Source organism: Lepisosteus platostomus, chromosome 27, assembly GCF_059453375.1.
Source record: "Lepisosteus platostomus isolate fLepPlt1 chromosome 27, fLepPlt1.hap1, whole genome shotgun sequence".
Taxonomy (NCBI): domain Eukaryota; kingdom Metazoa; phylum Chordata; class Actinopteri; order Semionotiformes; family Lepisosteidae; genus Lepisosteus; species Lepisosteus platostomus.
The window spans coordinates 1,115,263-1,122,593 of NC_142637.1; the positions used below are offsets into that span (position 1 = coordinate 1,115,263).

General features: G+C 38.4%; 1 long non-coding RNA gene across 1 annotated transcript in view; it reads right to left on the minus strand.

The window, feature by feature from the left end:
- Positions 1 to 7,087, minus strand: part of LOC148638924 (uncharacterized) — a 100,070-nt gene extending 92,983 nt beyond the window's left edge. Inside the window, exons 1-2 of the long non-coding RNA XR_015930902.1 lie at positions 6,910 to 7,087; positions 4,642 to 4,698 (exon numbers count right to left, since the gene is read on the minus strand). This is a non-coding gene — a long non-coding RNA (uncharacterized LOC148638924). The remainder of the gene's footprint in view (positions 1 to 4,641; positions 4,699 to 6,909) is intronic.
- Between the last annotated feature and the right edge of the window lie 244 nt (positions 7,088 to 7,331).

Below are 7,331 nucleotides of genomic sequence, written 5' to 3' on the forward strand. Positions count from 1 at the left end.
CCATTATCGTTGCTTAAAATCTTGAACCCTCTAACCTCATATGTATGTCAGATTATACTCTAACATGCAGCAGTAGGTGATACAGCATCCCAATGTGATGCCTTGGTCTGTTCTGTGTAGAAAAAAGTGCAGTTTAAGAGCTAGCTCACTAGATACAGCTATTTTACAACCACAGCCATGCCAGCACCTCAGGGATTTTTCAAAGCTCTTTGCTGTACAGAAAATGGAGCTCCCCACTCTTGTTAGGAATTCTAAAAAGGTTAAAGGTGCAAATCTATGAAAAGATTGCACACAAATCTACATAAAGAGTGAAGAGAGTAGACATGCAGAATAAAAGGCTTGATTTATTTTTGACTTAGTTTAATTTTTAGCTAAGCTGTGGATGCATATTGCACTGAGACAAGAAGTCACCCTGTAAATGTAACCTCTCATTGCATCTTTCCAAAGAGAAAGTAGTATTGACAGAATGCATCTGCCAGAGTTTACTTGCATGCTGATTTCTGGTGCAAGCCTGCCTTGACAGCTCCTTTTTGGAGTGATGGAGCAAGTGTACTGTGCTATGGCACTTCTACCCAAGCTCCACTGGGAGCACTACATACACTGTGCAGTAAAGTTAACAGAAAGAACTACCTTAGCTGACACCTGCCTAGCCTTTATAACACGAGTTTGCAAATAATGCTGTCGGCTCAGAGCAAAATACACCTGGGCCACAACAAACCTACATCAAGAACATAATCCCTTTGTTCTCCACTGTCACTGAAAGAACAATAAATTACAGTAGTTTACAATGAAGTGTTGGTGATTTTCATCTAATATACTGTATCAGGGTAGTCTTCCATATTCAGTACACTTTTCAAAACATTATGTTTGCCATACTCAACAACATTTCATTACTTAAACCATTAAAACAGAGCATACTTGGTTGTCCTGTAAGAAAGGGCATTAGACACACAGAAGCAGTGGCAGAGTGTTTGTAGGAACATGTGAAAAGAGAGATCAAGAAGCTTCACTAAATCTTATTTCCTTCTGGGGGAAAAATCATAACAGCACCGCTGATGGGTTTAGTCACAGCACCTCGAGTGTCAGGCATGCATGCGATGGCTGCAGAATCATCGTGCTCACAACAGCAGTGAGACCTGAAGAATTTAGATTGAAGCTGAATGTGTCCTAAGCCTTGGTGTGACGATGGATATAGTATTTTCTGCTGCCATTGCCAGTTACTCATAAAACATTAACATTTGTTTAAATTTGAATAGTAACCTGCCATGTCCGCCAATCCTAGAATCTAGGTAGCAAACAGATTGTGGAACAATGGCTGGGTATAGAGCTGCATTAAGCATTTAGTTAGAAATGACCTAACTACAGTATACTGTACCTCATACACTCCTCTTCCATATGGCACCTGATGTTGGAACTTAGGCAATTCAATTTACTGACGAGTTGGATTATATTACAGAGGCAATAGTATTCGTATAAAGATGGACAATCATGTTAGTCAATTATTGTGGACCTAATTTATTAGTAAAGTAACCCACTTTCTAATTGTTTTCTAATTGCTGACAGCCGTAAAAATGGTTACACACGTGGTCACTCATAAATACATGGAACATGCCTTTAGTATGTTTTTACATTTAATACACATGTTGTGCCTTCAAAGCAAATACAATTTACAGTATATTGTATTGTATTTTTGATTACTTTAACATTCCCTGTCTCTCAAAATACCATCTCTTAAAGTATATCTTTTAGATGAGTCTATAAAAAGCCAGAATGTGACACGCAGTTCAGACCCCCTTGGATGCACTGCAGGCAAACATGTTGCCCAGATGTGGGATGTTGCATTTGTGTGACCCAGGGCTTCCCAGCTTCAGACATCAAGGTCCTAAACCCAGCAGTCTTCCTTCAGGCCGTGGAGAAGCGGATCATTCCAACACTTCTATGTGAGAACTGTGTATAACTTAAAGACTTAAGGAAATGTCCGAAAACAACTGGATTCCTGACTCTGAGGACTGGAGCTTGAACCCCAAGGTATATCCTCCTGGGAACTCCCCCATGGGTGTGTTTTTGTGTTTTGGGTTTTCAGCATCAAGAAAGCACCAATTAAGGCTCCCATTAACTGTATAAATAAATGGAGAGTACTACTACCAGCAAAAGGCTTTTGAAAAAAGACCCACATTGGGAAGGATAAAGTTTTATGTACTTGATGGCATCACAGGGACACTGGTGCCTACAGAACCAACAAACCACATATGAATTGGACTTTCTAAACACAGTGAGGTACATACACAATGATAGATGCTGGAAAAAAATGTGGAGAAAAGGCATTTGCCCTCGAGCATGACTGTTTGAAAGCAAGGGGTGATCCATCAAAGCAACACTATCATGGGATCTTAATAACTACAGGCATCCCAATATACAACGCAAGAGAATATTGTCCGTGCCGGGATCAGGATGATGTACGACAGTTGTGGATATCACTGAGTAATGGCACATAAAAGGCTGTTTGTTTTTTTCTTTGTGTGTGTGTATGGAATTCTTGTTGTCTTAATTGTACTGGAAAATAAATTACTCCTTTATTCCCCCCCAGCTAAACCATGTTAAGGAAAGGGTTAGCAGAAACATGCAATCTTAAAGGTCAGATGACTGCCTGAGGAAAAAGATTAAATAAACATTTTTACACCAGTTTATGAGCACACATTTCCAATATTAGGTGGCCCTTTCCGAAGATTGATCTACAGCATGTCCCAGTTTTGAAGGATTTCTGAGTATCTAAAAGCATCATGAAAAGGGCACCATCTATCACAAACGCCAGAAGAAGACTTTGTGCCACTTCTGCTCTGGCCTGCCTAATCTCAGAGAGCACTTAATGTTCTGCATGAACAGTCACTCATTGACTCCTGTGTTCAGACTTCAGGTAATGTCAATGCTAAAACAGGCTTATGAAGTCCAGCCTAACCCGTTTTGCTGCACGTGCAGAGTGTAAGCTGGTATGGAGGCTGTATTGATGTGACAGAAATTGTTTATCTGACTAACTCTGAGTGGATAGCTAGAAACATCTGTGGGTCCTCGTATTTCCATGCCTGGACTACAGTAACATTCTCGTTTGTGATCTGTCTTCACAGCATTGGCAGGTTCTCGCCAGAGCAAGGAGGTCAGACCAGATCACCCTGACCTTATTTTTTTTTAATTTCATGCTATTCTAGTAAGATAGGGTTAATTTAAATTACTGCAGGTCCCCAGAACCAAACTACTGTAGTACTCAGGTGACCATAGTTCTCTGCCTGTGCTCTGGTCTTGCGAAATAACCTCCTTGATCATCTCAGACAAGTAGTTTCAACTGAGACCTTTAAAAGATCTCAAAACCCATCCCTACCAGCATGCTATCAACATCCAGTACTATAAACTAATTACCTGTCTTTTTTCCTCTGTAGTTGTTAAGTTTCTTGACTTCTCTTCTTTATCTTTTGCTTGAAATTCATTAATGAAATGTTATACATACTGTAAATGTATTATTATTATTATTATTATTATTATTATTATTATTATTATTATTATTATTGTCATCATCGTCGTCGTCATTGTAGCTGCAGGAGTAAAAATCATTTTCTTGGACTTCACGTCCAAGTTTCAGCCTTTCAATTAAAAAGAAAGCAAAATCTTGACAGTCAAATAGGGTCTGAGATCAGTAGATAAGCTCTTAAGCTTAACTAGCTAAATTACAACTGCCTTTAATTCTGCATTTATCTACATATATTTTTAACTCCACAGCTGTAACAGATGTGCACATTAAAAGCATCTTCTTGCAGCCTAATTGGTGGTGTTCTCACAGCATGAGTTTCCGAATTGAAGACTACAGACTGAACACGCAGACAACAGATTCCTCTAAGATGCAGCTAAGCTTTTTAAATTGGGAAGAGATTATACTGCTGGGAAAGGGGCTTTAAGCAGCAGAATTGGCTAGGCATTCATTAAACCAACCGGTTAATGGACCATTCAATGTATTCCCTCATGGTCAAAACCATAAATTGAATCTACACCATGCCAGAAGAAGTAATGACATAATAATGAGTTACAATACATTCACATGATAGAGGTTATTGTGTCTGGCGTGTGTATCAGGACAAATTATCTAAAGCACTGTGATATATTTGTTTTAAAATATAAAAATGTTTTCCAATGTATTTTTCTCCATGGTGGTTAATTTAGTCATTTTCCTTTTTGTACAGTATGTTTTAAGAAGAGTTAAATAATTGAGTAATATACCTAGTGTTATTTTAGCTTTGTGCATGCCAGGGCACAAGTGACACAAACAATACAATTTGATGTTGCTCAGTGGCACTGTAACTCAGTGTATAACTGTTGACATAGGAACTTCTACATATTTTCAACTCAAAATTGCATCCAGCATCATAATGCTTTTGCAAACCTGTCACAGGGTAGGGAAAGAAATTAATGGAAATATAAATATGAGTAACATATACTGTTGTTTTATCATTTTAGTGAGGTGGAGTTAGCGGCATATAGGTCATTATGAACTGTGTACAGATTCACAGATAAATTTCACATTAAACTAAGATCAGCTTCTATAGCAGTCTCCTTCCCTTTATCCCACACACAAGGACAGGGAGACAGACATCTTACTGCAGTCACGGTGAGCAGTGTCTCATCTCCAAAATCCAGAACGGCCAATTGTCCCTGCTGGGAATAAATGATACCGGATTAACTCAAGGGCTGTTCTGATTTACGGACATATTTTTATCACCTGCAAGATATTTGGACTTTTTGGACAAATATGAAACAATGTGTGCTGAAGCAAAATAACGTTTTCAATATTAGGAATTTAAAAGGTCGATCTGACTGTCATGATCTCTCAACCTTGAAGATTGTGACCATAAACCGAGTTTTTGTAATGGTCAAAGTTGTCACTGCTGCTATAATCTTTGCTGTTTCATTTCCTGTTTAAGGTTAAAAAAAAAGGTTGCTGTATTTAATGAAATGACAAGTATTTTGCTGAGTAACAAATGTAAATCCCCATGAAAACTGCCCTGACAACCAAATAATTAGTTTGGCTGAGGGAATGAGAGCTGATCTGGAAGATGCAGATGCCCTGAGGGTAGGCACAGCATGTACCACTGAGCTGACCTGTCAGGAATGCAAAATGACATTGTTTGGAGACATGGGTAGCAAATAATACTGCTATGAACAATTGGGCTAGCAGGAACTCAACATTAGGTTTAGAGCTATACTACTATTATCACTGCTACCGCTGTTACTGCTCCTATCATTACACGGCACAGAATAATTAAGAACATCAAAATACTGCTCATATACAGTACTGACACTTGTTCCTGCTGCTGGTACTACTTCTTCTGTTGCTATAGCTACTAAGAATTTGCCTGGTTTGAAACTGTTGCTTGTGCTGGTGGAGGTAATGATTCTGGTCCTCCTGTTAATTATTCATATCTGTCTTATTTTTATTAAAATAAACAATTCAGTTCATAGGGTATAAAAGTAATAAACAGACATTTGGATAAAAATGGAAGTTAATATTTTAATATTTTTTAGTAATTGTATTCTTAACTTGATGTTAAATTGGGTTATTGCATTCCATAAATGTTAAATTCCCTAAGAGTTTCTTCCAGCTTCCTGTTAGCCACATGGAACTGTTGCTTGGAACTGCACATAGGACTTATACACTGTGGAGGACAGGCTTGTGTTGAATAAGGATAAACGGAACAACTGCTCTATTAACATTCCCTCATAATGGTCAGTAGCTTGTATTAAATAATAAAAATAAAAGTGATAATAAAATTTTCAAGGATTAGCCGTTGAAATTGAAAGAACCAAGAGCTGTTTTCTTATCATGTTTGGCCTCAGTGAGTTTTTTTTCAACTTTAACACAGTTCAGGGCTTCAGTGACATCTAGAGGTGATTGTGTGATATTAACTAGTTTTAGACGCAACAGAGCTCCCTTCATCTATTCCTAACTTGTGTACAAATTGGATGCATCACATTTTGTATCAGTTGGTTAGTGAGCTTGGTTTGCATGAATACAGCCTGGCCTTGTGAGATCTGTCCCTTATATAATAATTGCAGAATGTCATTTTCTAACAACTAAAAACTGCACTTAACTTTTATCCATTATTTCAAATAATTGCTAAGAAGGCATTTTCCTACTTACATAAATGCAAACAGCATTCAGACAATTACAAATATCTTGCAACAAAAATGGTAAGTCTTAACTAAAAGCATAATGTGTGTGCTGTATTGATTACTGTTTTATTAGTTGACATAGTTTCACTGAACAAGGTTTCATTATTGTTTGATTGGTAAAAGAGATTCTTACAGATGACCTTGAATTCTAGGATGATCAAATGCCTTCAATGTACAGTATGTTTTTAAGATTTAAATTTTCAATTGCACGTTTTGCACTAATTGTATACAATATATATGGTACACAGGTGAATGTGTCTTGGGGGTCTTGGTCTTGCCTGCATTGTTCACTTAGTGGAGTGCTGCAGTAGTAATTGATCATAAATACAGTACATACTGTACATGTAAGGAACTCTGTCCTTCTCCCTTTCTCAATACACCATCTACTACTCACTATCTACACTTACAGTATATGACACAGCTATGTACCTGCCAAAACAATTCAGCTGCATTGTATTATACTTCACAGCTGTTCTTACACCAAAGTATTTTGTTCAGGCATTGCATAAAGCTGGACAGCTCTGTAATATTCCCAGCGATCACATATGCATTCAATAGGTCTGTGATCGCAGGCGTGCTGTTCAAGTTCATCTCAAAGACTCTCAGCTGGGTATCGCCTTCGCTGCTGTGCTATAATCTTGAGTCAGTCTACCAGCGAGGCTGTCCCTGCAAAACACACCATAGACACACACTCACCTGCTTAAAAATTCTGTCATATCTTTGCCACTCCTTATTTCTGTCTGACTTACTGCAATATCGATGATCCGACAGGCTGTCAGAAACTGCTAGAGCCATAGAGACTTGATTGTTTTTTCAGACCTGTGTTACAGGGCTCAGTGGCATGGGTCTGCAGCACATTCCCTCGGACCCTAGACAGCACCAGGTTTCCCAAACAGGAAATTCCCAAGCGCCAGAATTAATCTCTGCTGAGGCTCTAAAACTGGGATGCACTGTCAGTGGTGGAATCACAGCAGGATGACCACTGCATCGTCACGCCTGCATTGAAGGCAGACTAGCTGAAATCTCAAGTTAGTATTCAAAGGTCAAATGATGCAGTACTGTATATTCAAAGTGATAAATTATAATGCCATTTGAGGGGTTCAGCCAATAAAGGCAGG